The following is a 12637-nucleotide window of genomic DNA, read 5'->3' as shown; positions in this document are numbered from 1 at the left end:
GGTAACATATGAAAGGAATGAGGAGAAACAGTGGAGGTAAGTTTAGGGTCAGGGGTAGGAGTAGGTGTAGCAGAAGGTAAGAAGTAAGACATCGTATAATACACCCCACCCGCCAATAATGCAGAAGCAGTCAAAAACAATACAAACAGTTGAAATATAAAACATTTGGTACGACTGAGTTGCTGCAACTTGAATCTATGAACCTGAGCTCCTTCCAAATCATTCAGCTTCGAGAATGCCATTCCCTACGACCGTCCGCAACGTTTCTTGACGCACTTCGTTCTGTGTAGCAATAGTCAATCCCTAGGAGTTCCCAGGAACCGACGGCCTTTAACCTAGCGTCAAGACCTACTATCCAGAAGGAAGTACGCGCGCGGCCCTACGGCCTTTAATGCACAATATGTATATATGCAAAAACAAAGTCTCTCAGCTGTAAAAGCAAAAAGTATAAGGAATGAAGCTCAATATATATATATACAGAAATAATCACAGTAATATGAATGTTCAAACTGATCACGGAAAACGGGATAATGCAGTTGTCAATACAGCAAAGCAGGATCTTTTATTAGTCTTTAGTGCTAGATCGTAGAAAGTATTGAGTTTTCCCAGGACGTGTCTGCTCGTCAAACAAAGGATCCGTTGAAGAGACAGCATCCCGCTGATCAGTTGAGTGGTTTGGTCTTGAGTCTTTTGATGATAATTGTTCAACAGTGTCTTCCTGCTGCGCTGAGGATTCTCCAACAGGCTGCGCGTCGCTGAAAGGTACAAACGCCGGCAGTCCTTCGGTTTCAGTTGCTGCAATGCCTCTCCTTACCCACGGGTCTGTCGGCAAAGGGATAGGGACCTTTTTGGTATGGGTGGCATGCACCCAATTCTTGCGTCCCTCGAGACGAACAGCAGTCCTCATGGCAAGGAGAACCTGATAGGGTCCAGTAAACCTCGGGTCCAGGTTATTCTTGCGTGAAAAATTTCTCGTCACCACCCAATCTCCGGGCTGGAGCTGGTGGCCTGGACCCTCCGTCTGCGTCGGCAATGCGTCGTAAACCTGTTGGTGAATTAACCTCAGTTTAGCAGTCAAGTCATGAAGATAATCAATCAACATTGGGTACTCAAGATCACGGAACGTTCCTGGCCTAGGAACCCCCCACACATTCGCAGGACGGCCGAACACTATTTCATAGGGACTAAGCCCTACTCGGGAGTGTACAGATGCCCTAGTTGACAGTAATGCTAAAGGTAAAGCGTCAGGCCACGAAAGACCAGTCGTAGCCTGAATTTTTGCTAGCTTTAGTTTAAGGGTGCCGTTGTACCCTTCAACCAATCCAGCTGACTGGGGATGATTGGCACTGTGGAATTTCTGATTAATTCCAAGGCCCTTACACACACTCTTCATCACACTACCCACAAACTCACTTCCGTTATCTGACCACACGACTCTAGGCATTCCATACCGAGGAAAATATTCCTTCAGTAGGATTTTCGCAGTAGACAAAGCAGTATTGTCTTTGAGAGGATAGGCCTCGATCCATCGGGAGAATGCGCAAACCACAACTAAAACGTATTTCAGGTTATTGCATCGCTCCATATGGATGAAGTCCAATTGAATCACCTCAAAGGGGCATGCAGGGGGAGCAAAACTGCCAGGAGGAGTTGGGGTTCCTTTGCCAGGATTGTACATCATGCACACCATACAATTCTTCACCAGACGTTCAGCACATTTCGTGATACCATCATTCTTCCACACAGGAGACAATAATTTGCAAATACCTTTCGCGCTAATATGTGCTAACCCATGCGCCATAGTCACAACGGCCAGCACATACGCATCCGGTAACATCCATCTTTTCTGATCAGACAAATCAATCCAACAACCATTCGCATCCAACTTTCCCGTACTTTCTTTCCACTTCGCCTTTTCAGTCTCGGTGGCCTCATTCTGAATTTCTTTCACACTTTCGATAGTGTCTTCACACATGCTCGATTCTGTAGGCCACCTAACCGAACTCGTCACATACATTCGAGTGCTAAGGTTCCGGGCAGTCTCCTTAGCAGTCTCATCCGCAAACGCATTACCACGACCAACATCATCCGTCACCTTACGATGCGCACTACATTTAACAATTGCAACTTGCTTAGGCAGCGTCAGTGCATCCAAAAGATCATTCACAAGCTGGCCATGCTGAATCTTCGTACCATGCGACGTCAAGAAACCTCTCTCTCTCCACAGTCGTCCAAAACTATGTGCGACGCCAAATGCGTATTGGCTGTCGGTAAACACATTCACACGTTTCCCTTTCGCTAACACACACGCTCTAGTAAGAGCAATCAGCTCTGCAGCTTGGGCAGAATTCTGATTCAACCTTGCAGTCTCAACAACAGTATTCAACGTTACAACAGCATAAGCAGTAGTCACATCGCCATTCGGCAACTTAAAGCATGACCCATCCACATACAGTGTACCGTCCGGATCTTCCAATGGGGTGTTTTTAAGGTCCACCCGACCTTTTGTTTCCTCCTCTGTCCTCAAGTAGCAATCATGTTCTGCTACTTCATCTGACTTGTGCTAATTGGTAACAAAGTTGCCGGGTTCAGAACATTACAACGTTTTATTTGAATGTGGCTTGCCAACAGCGTCAACTCGTACCCAGACAACCTCGCACTCGTCAAGTGCTGAGTTTTCGTACGATTCAAAAGAGTATCGACTGCATGCGGAACCATCACCGTAAGCATATTATCCATGGCCAATCCTGCTGATTGTCGGATAGAGACCGCGGCTGCCGCTGTTGCTCGTAAACAACTCGGCAATGCTCTAGCTACCGGGTCCAAAGTCGAGGAAAAATATGCACATGGACGTTGCTTACCACCAAAAGGTTGCGTTAAGACACTCAAAGCACAACCTTCCCTCTCGTGAACATATAACGTAAACGGCTTACTGTAGTCAGGAGTACCTAACACAGGAGCCGAACACAATGAATCACGCAATTCAGAAAAACTTTTCTGACATTCTTCCGTCCATGGTAAAGGAGTTGAAACATCCTTGCACGTAAGAGCCACCAATGGTTTCGCTAGCAATGAAAAATTTGGAATCCATTGCCTGCAGTACGACGTGATACCTAGAAAGGCACGCACATCTCTTTGGGTTTTTGGCACAGCCATGCGCGCAATTGCTGCAATTCTCTCTGGGGTCAACCTCCTTCCCTCCTTTGACAATAAGTGACCTAGATAGGTTACTTCTTGACAACAATATTGGAGTTTAGAAGGGGACACCTTATGATTCAACTCACAGAGATGTTGCAGCAACGACACCATAGCAATTTTGCAAATGTCCTGAGTATCAGCAGCCACCAATAAGTCGTCGACGTATTGGATTAAGGCCGCACCAGCCGGCAACCTAAACGCATCCAGTTGACCCTTCAAGGCTTGGCTGTAAATAGATGGACTTTCACAGTAGCCCTGAGGAGCGCGTTTGAACCGGAAGCTGCGTCCACCAAGAGAGAAACCGAAAAGGTCTCTGCTCTCCTCGGCAATCGGGATGCTGAAAAACGCATTTTTCAAGTCAATCACCGAAAACCACGATGCAGAAGCTGGAATCAGAGTCAGTAGCGCCGTGATGTCAGGCACAACGGGGAATTGAGGAACCACAATTTTATTCACCTCCCGTAAATCGATAACAAAGCGATAAACAGGCGGTTTTGAAGGATCAGTACGTTTAAGAATGGGCAGTACAGGGCTGTTGCACACGTTTCCCCGAGTCTCCTCAATAACATCTTTCTCGATCAAATCATAGATGATCGCTAACAGTGCTCGTTCACCATCAAGGGAGATACGATATTGGGGAATACGTGGCAATCGCACATTAGATTTCAACTGAACAACATATGGTGAGATATCAAGTAGGCCCACATCATTTGGACCCGTGGCCCACAAAGACGCGGGAAGAGAACTCAATTCCGGTGGGAGCTTATCGAGGGACAAGTACATGGGAGAGACAACCCTCTCTCCTAACGTAAGCTTTACACCCGCAGGAGAACAATACAAAGTCGCATACAAACGTTTAAGCAAATCCAGGCCCAAAAGATTTTCACCACAACCCGTAGTCAAAATCAACGGAGCTTCTAGCTCACGTGGCCCAATTTGAAGGGGCAAAGGGCGCGAAACTGGATTGCTAACAGGGGCGCCAGAGAATCCAACGGAAACATTGGTTAAGCCAGACAAAGGTGCGCCAGGGAGTTTCGAATGCTTAATGGAACTTTTCGCTGCACCAGTGTCCAACAGAAAAGGCTCAACGACGCCCGATGTAGCAACTGCGACGTGAGGCCCTCTCTGATCAACCGGAACTGATACCACTCCCTCTCCTTGTCTTTGGCTGTCCTAGTAATTAGTCGTCAGTTCCCTGATCGACGTAATAATCATCTACATTGTATTGCGCAGATCGTCCTTGCGACGATCCACGTTGATCGAAACAATTATCGGAATTTGATGAATTATCTGAACGATCGTTCTGAGCACCACGACCTCTACCACGTGACGCCTGCTGCAAACCACCACGACCTCCTCTAGATGAGTTACCGCTATTACGTTCATTCAGAACAGGACAATTGAATTTAATGTGACCCTCTTGTCTACAATAAGCGCATTGATTGTACCCTAACGAAGATCTTTGGGAAGAGGAGTCATTACGAGTTTGAGATCGGTTCGATTGCGACTGCGATCTATTCTGTTGTGAATTATTCTGATTTGAACGTGCAGGATACGCTTGCTGAAGCAGCACTTTAGTTTTTAGCTCTTTGGTCTTTTTATCAGCACGGTCGCTCTCTTCTTTCTCTCTGTTCTCATAATGTTGTGCCGTAGCCAATATCTGAGCTGAAGTAGAAACGGCCCATGCACTTTCCGAATTCTTTAATTTATTGCTCAAATCGAGCAATAAGTTCGAAACAAATTTATCCACAAACAATCTTTGACCACCCTCAGTGCTCATATCCTGGCCACTATGGTCGATGAATGCCTCCTCGAACCTCGTAAAGAAGTCGGAAACACTCTCGTCCTTCTTTTGCTTACAAGCTGACAATTTGTCCCAATTTACCCTCATAGCGGGCATAAGAGTTTTCATTAAGGTTATAATTCTTTGAGGAAGGGCAGTAATCAACTGCTCGGGTTTAGCACCACCAACTTGTCGAGCATCCGCCGCTACAATGGCAGCCCAAGCACCATCTAATTCGTTTGCGTGATTTTCCTGACGAATCTTAGCCCATACCGGTTGCGGTACGACATTGCCGAACAACATATCGATATCGGCAAGATTCATTACCGTAGCATCTACGAGCTGCGATAATTCCTTGTAATACCCTGCAGGATTCTTGCGAGGGTCAGGCAAAGATTGCTTAACCTGTAACACTTCCGATCTTTTCCATGGGAGATGTATCCATACTCTCTGGAAAAACGGCGGGATCGGAGGGTTAGCTGCAGGATTACCTGGCATCCAAACTGGCGGAACTTCACGCATGGGATATTGGCCAGACTCATCTATCTGTCTTTCGACATCCTCGACAAACAAGGCTTGAGGTATAGGAGTGGGACGAAAAGATAGCAACCGTTCAACAGCACGTCGAACATTAGTATCCACTATCAGTCCAGTCGAGAACTGAAGCTGTAAATCAGACAACGCGGTCAGCACCTCGTCAGGTGCGTCAGCCGATATCTGATCACGAAGAACCTTACACATTTCCTCAAATACAAATCTTTGGGTTGGTATATTGAACTGACAAAACGTGTCGAGCACAACACGTGGTGGATTTCTAAGGGGGTGCGTCATCCAACCCATCGCCATATTATATAGCGAAGCACGTTCCCTATTACCAGGAAGCTGACTACGTCTCTGAGGACCATCTGAACCAGCGGACCCAAGAACAGGTCCGAGTGAATGGAAGAAACTAGCCGCAAGAGGAGAATTACGACTACGAGTAGAGGGAGAACCATAGGACGCAGGACTAACGAGTGAAGGGGTAGAGGCAGAAACAACAGCAGGGGTTAACAAAACAGGAGCAGTAGCGTGAGCAGGAGTATGTGGAAGTGGAGGAGCAGTAGGAATAGAAACAGAGGAAGGAGCAGGAACAGTCGGAAGAACGGGTGCAGGTTGAGGAACAGGCAAAGGAAGAATAGGTGCAGGAACAGGTACAGGGGGAATCACAGGGGCTGTGGTACCCTGTACGTACGGAGGTGGCGATTTCATAAGATAGGACATTAAAGGATCCTCAACTGACTCATCCTTCTTTTCCGACTCCGTAGGCAAAGTAGGATAACATTTATCTATAGTCATACGCTGTAATCTGTCAAACACTTCCTTTTCCCTAACCTCCTTATCATGCTGGAACTGCTCTGCTTTCTTTACAATGGTACCAGCACTATCTTGCTGATTTCGTTTAGTCTGTCTGATTTCTTTCTGTCGGGCTTCTTTACGCCACAACCGAAAGGCATCAAACATGGCCGGCCTTGACTTTTTCGCGAACAATTTAACCTCTAAATTATCTAAGATCGGTGCCTCGAAGCTACCATGTGGTGGCCAACGAAGGTCACCATCTTTCTTCCTATATTTGATCCAGTATTCATTAAAAGTAATCGGGCCTAGCCCATGTTTGCTATATAGTTCATACGTGGGAGTTCCAACCGGAGGTATCGGACACGAGTCCTCCAGTCGGGAATCCGTACCACAAGGCCTGAAACAACTAAACAAAGTACTGCGGCCAGGCATCTTGCACACTAGCCGAGTTTCACAAACTTCAAGGGTTACGGGATTTACCAAGTCCCAGCAAAGAACAAAACCCTCGGTTTTTGGCGGCTGCAGTCGTCAAACAACACAACAAAGTACGCTAGCAAAGTGTCACCGACAAAAACACTCACACAGCGTTAACAACAAAAACACTCGCTAAAGTGTCAACAACCAAGAACTCTGGGAGCGACCCACAAATACTTAACTCAAAGATCGATGGCGTCACCAGGAAGGCCCGTCAATCGTCTCGCTATACCAAGGTCTACGCCAGGCGCCAAAACAGGTCTACAGTCAGGGCAGCAGTCCGTCGCAGCCGTCAGGAGGCGGGAATCTTCGCGGGAAAAGTCTTCGGGCCACTTATTTCGACAACAGGATCGATGAAGCGGAGTGCACCTTCCCTCGGAGATTTCACACGAAGTTCCTCACGATCGTCGGGCTTGGACCGGTACCACTGATGCAGCCCCACGAGGGGCGCCAACTGAAGGACTGGGTTCTTTAAGACCCAGCGGTGCCAGGGCACAACACCTGAAACCTTCGTGGGTAACCTGCTCCGGCGTACGAATGACAGAGACACGGGACACTTCCTTCGGCGTCAAAGATTCAAGGTTTATTTGCTGCAGGGAACACAGAAATCACAGGAAGTACATCGAGTGTAGTTCGGGGAGACTGCTTCAAATTGGTTCTGTGGATCGCTCCTTTTATACAGTTTTTACCCATAGGACAACATGGCACACAAAAGTTTACAACCCGGTTCCCACCATTATCCCCCAGAGGGGTCGCTTTGGTCACTTTGATACACATGAGGTCCGGAACATAAGTGCGGAAACATTTGGCGGTTCCCAACTGTAAAAACCCATCTTCCCACCATTAGCGAATTCCAATCAGCAGTAAAACAGATCGAAATAGGAACAAGGACAGGTGCAGAGGAAGACGGAGACAGTGGGGAGATCGGAAAGGGTGTAAAAGGGGAGGTATCGGGAAACACGAGATACAGGCATCAAAGGGACGTGCCTAATGAGATGCACGGCTGAGACAATAAGTCCGTGCGGCAAGATGAGCCTCGAGCGGCGCCATCTGCTTTATAGTAGCATCCCCCTCGTCATAAAGACACTTACAAAGGACATGTGTCTTCCGCAAATATCTTGGGAGTCCCAGGGTCGCGAAGCGGACAACGTCCGTTCGCTGGCTACTTGAGGGCAAGAGACAAAATGGATGCCGTATCTAAGATGGAACCCGTGGGTACAGATGAAAAACCCACATAACAAACGAACGGTTTAAGTTAGCACAGCGAAACTGCGCACACTTACTAAACTCGTCATTTGCGGTTCATAGATACCAGACTCGACCATATTCGTGCGAGTCGAAAACACCACTTACAATTGTCACGGAACCTCAATTGTTTTACATATTGGTGTAAGGATTTAACCAACTTGCTAATTAAATACAAATTAACAGTTCTACCCTCCCCCTTGTGTCTGGATCTATATACCCCAGGCTTCGAGAGAGTCCAACGTGGCAGCTCTTTTTGCCTCCCCATAACCCTGCATGCCCTTCAGTGACACAGTCAAGCCTCACACAAGTTAAAAGTGCCCCTAGATGTATATCTCTAATCACTGCACCTCTACTATAAATCCACAGATATCAGTGTCAGTATCTCGTGATGCACAAGGCCGGTGAAAGCTACTGGCTAAAGTTTCTAATCAGCCCAAGGTCGCATGTAATATTAACATGGAAAAGTACCTTTTTCTTAGAAGCAAAAGTAAGCATTAGAGAGTGGCCCAGCCCAGCCTTCTCTGGGCTCTGAGGGGTGTGGATGGGCCTGACCTTGGCCCGGGCTTTATAGCAGATCAGCAGCAGGAGGCCGCTGGATGCAGGCCCCTCATCCTGTAAAGCAATGACTCCTGGTATGAGGAGTCCTCTTTGTTAGTGCCCCAACAACACAGTATCCTACGCCGCGGAGAGGATGTCGGCGCTTTATAGCACATCAGCAGCGGGAGGTGGCTGGATGCCGGCCCCTCCTTCTTTGATGCGGTGGCCTCTGGTATGAGGAGTCCTCTGAGGGACTGCCCCCAGCAACACAGCATCCCTTAGTAATGTTAAAATATCAGGAGGACCTGGATTGGATTTTATCGAGATGCCTGTTTGAAATGGGTTGGTTATATTGTGCATTTTCTCCCGACGGGTGGAAGCCTGCCCAGCACTGAAGAATGGCAGCCTCACTGTAGCTAAGCTTCTGTTATGAGAACTCATTCTGCAGTTTGGATTTCCAGTTTCTCTGAAGTCAGGCTGAGGTACTCATTTCAATAATGAGGTCTTTAAAATGCTGTGTGTGGCTCTTCAGGGGGGACAGAGATTACGCTATAGCTATCAGTCCGAGGCTTTGGGGATAGTGGAGCAAGTTAACTGAACCTTTAAGTCTTGATTGGCTGTCTGTTCATCCACTGCATTGAAATGGCCAGATGCTTTACCATTGGTTTTGATCAGTCTTTGAAGAACCCCTGACAGGAGAACAGGATCATCACCTTATGAAATTATAATGGGGCATGCTATTAGACTGCCTGCTATCAATGTAAATGCGCTTGTAAACATCATGGAAGACATGATAATTGATTACTACAAAGGATTAGCTGATGTGATGCAGTCTGTTTCTCACCAGGTTGGAACTTCCACTGCCAGTACACATCAAAAGCAGTGCCAAGACATTAACCCAGGTGACTGGGTTTCAGTGAAGATGCTTGTGTGAAAAACAGGCCTGGATCCCAAGGTGGAAAGGTTCCTACCAGATCATCTGATTTCAAACAGTGCTGTCAAATGCGATACTTAATTTGGTGCATGCTTCGCACACTCAGAGAGGAAGGTGCCTGAACAAAGAAGTAGTATTTTTTAACAAAATCCAAGATCTCCTGTATTTGTACACCCAGAAGGGCCAGAAGGTAGTGCATTACCACCAAATATTCCTCTGGTGCAAGTAATCTCAGAAGCTGGTGTGGTAACACAGACTGAAAAAGAAGAAACAAGTGCTGTAAATAAAAGATCTATTGAAATAGCACAAAAGCAGGAAAAATACCCAGATGAAGGAACAAGTGTGAGAAGATCACACAGAAAACCATTGTGGAAAAAAGACAGTCTAGTTGTATAAGCAAAATAGAAGATTACCAAACACCAAGGAGATCCAAGAGAGCAAGAGTACCCTGTCCAAGCTATTTCAGCACCGGAATAGACCTACTATGCAGATAATGTGCTAAATGTGCCAGGTCAACATCCTAATGAACTGAGATTAGAGCTATTTGAACCTCCATGATATGTCACACTGAGAAACAGCACTGATGATTAATTAAGATTTCTGAAGCAAAATTATACAGTTGAAGAACTTGACAAGCACGGTGCAGTGAAGTCAAAAGACAAAACAATTAATACAATACCTGAAGGTCTGTATTTAATGCTACAGAACAAAAGACTGAAATAAACTAAACTAACAATAAACAAATGAATGAAAATAAATGTTAAGAATTAGGACACATTTCCTAGGGCCAAAGTTGCAGTAGAAAAAGGGATAACATTTAGAAGAAGATGGAGTAGGGCTAGGGATGTCTCATGAAGATTTTTGCACATACGTTTAATGAAATAAGTGCAAGTGATTAATCAAAAAGTTGCACATTTGAACAAGTAGAAGCCAATGCAGAATGTTGAATCTGTCTGCTGCTAATATTCTACTAAAGATCTGACTGTAGATAATGTGTATCCTTATATAAGCTAAGTGTAGAATAATAAATGCTGGCACACTAATAGTTGTTATATTAGCTATTATAATCCTTTTAGTTGGCATGAATTTTACACCAGAAATAGAAACACTTAGGTATACACCTGCACCTACAAAACTTGCATACATAATAAATGAGACAAAATTAAAGGCCTAATTTGCAGATTGTGTAAAAGAAGAGTTTTCCACCAATGCCAATTCTAGATTAATTCAGGAATACACTCAAACTTTAGATACTAAGGACTGCTTAGTTTGTGCACACTTAGGGGCCTAATATCATGGCGATCCGCCTGCCAAAACACCCTGCCGTGAACAGCCATTTACCCCGCCACATTAGCATGGCGGGGTAAATGGCCTGCCTCTTTATTGCCGGCAGGCAATCGCCACAATTGCCCGCCGGGTGGGAAAGGCCCAGAATATGGTGGCGTTACCTTGCAGGGACAAGCATCCATATTATGATGTGTTAGGTGATATGACTTTCCATGGTGAAGACTCTGCCATCGAAAGGCATGCAAAGTTTACTTTGGGGGGCCTATTGTGGCCCCCTTGGTACCCCCTGTATTGGCATTCACAAGGTGGCAGGCACCTCGCAGTGCCTGTCACGTTGTGCATGCCAATGCACAACATACCGCACCGCCCCCCCACAATGTTGAATATGCGGAATGCGACCACCAGGGTGGCGGTCGCATCCTAATGGGCACAGCGGGAAGGCTGCACCTCTGGAGGTCGGTCCCATTTACCGTTATGGTGGTGTGCAGACTTTGTCCGCCCGCCATCGTAATGGGCCCCTTACTTTCTTCAGCGGCAGAAGTGACATACCACCATCCCATTGTCCTACGCAATTACATGTAGTATTGTGCTTTGTTTATTTTTTAAGCAGGAGCATTTTGAATAAGGTGTTTCCAATTATATGATTCTTTCTAAAGTTCCCCTTCAGAACAGAACAAACCTTCATCCACAAGCTAAAGATATGGAAATTACATGGCATTTCTTTAGATCACCATCAGTCATAGACACGTTTAACGTATATGAAAATAACTTAACCTGTTTGATGAGACATCATATTAACATTAGAGTAAAGGAGAGCTCACATTATCGGTAGCCAAAATAAAGATGTTTCAAGGAATGTTTGGGAGACAGAAAAAGGTGAATATAAAAAGAAAATGGTCTATACAAAATTGAAATTAGATAGAAGACAAAAAGGGAAATTGTGTGTTTACAAAAGCACATATTGGGGCTGATAATTGTGAATACTCTTTTGAAGGTTTAGGAGGACCTGTTCAAATATTAACTGGGGAAGAGGCAGTTATTCCTGGAGTTTATTTTGTCTGCGTGCAAGGTGCTTATTTCCAGTTGCCAGCTGATTGAGAGATTGCTTGCTATTTGGCTTTGCTGTTTCCTAAGATGTAGCATGTAAACAGCAGGGACGCTTTAACAATGATACCTCCCCTTAGACATCCATGTAGTACAAATGGTGAGGCACAATTAGTGGAAGATTTATTTATATCAATAATACCACGTGATGAGAAAATTAGAATGCTATCAACAGTAGTAGATTAACTAGCTACTAATTCATCTGGAGCCTTAATAGCAGTCATCACAATTTCAATTTCAATTTCATTTCAATTTTTCAATTTCAATTTCAATTTCAATTTCATTTTTTTATTGTTTGATTAGTTAAAATCATTACAACCCCCCCTAGAACAATGGGATAAGAACTGCATAGGCGAATATCATTATCATGCAATAAAATGATCGAAATGCATCACTATTACGTAAAGATACATGGCTATAAAATTCAATTATGAAAAATATTACTTTGACAGTTTTAAAACTCGAGTATCAAAATTTAACAAAATATACCCCTTAAAAACGATGTGGGGGTGTTTTAACATGAATTTAAATTTAGTCTCCATCGGCTTGCAGTAGGAGACTATTGACAAGTTTTATGAATTTAACTCCTCGGCAAGCCAGGATACAAGACGAGCCCTCCAACCAGCATATAACTGCTTGTCTGCTGGACCGGATGTTCAATTCATTAAAAATGGATTTCAAATAGTGTCTCCTTTGGATTTGGATGGCTGGACAAGCGCATAGTAGATGGATTAGAG

Source organism: Lissotriton vulgaris, chromosome 3_1 (genome assembly GCF_964263255.1).
Source record: "Lissotriton vulgaris chromosome 3_1, aLisVul1.2, whole genome shotgun sequence".
NCBI classification, from domain to species: domain Eukaryota; kingdom Metazoa; phylum Chordata; class Amphibia; order Caudata; family Salamandridae; genus Lissotriton; species Lissotriton vulgaris.
The sequence above is the reverse complement of the archived record's forward strand: the minus strand, read 5'-3'. Positions refer to the sequence as shown.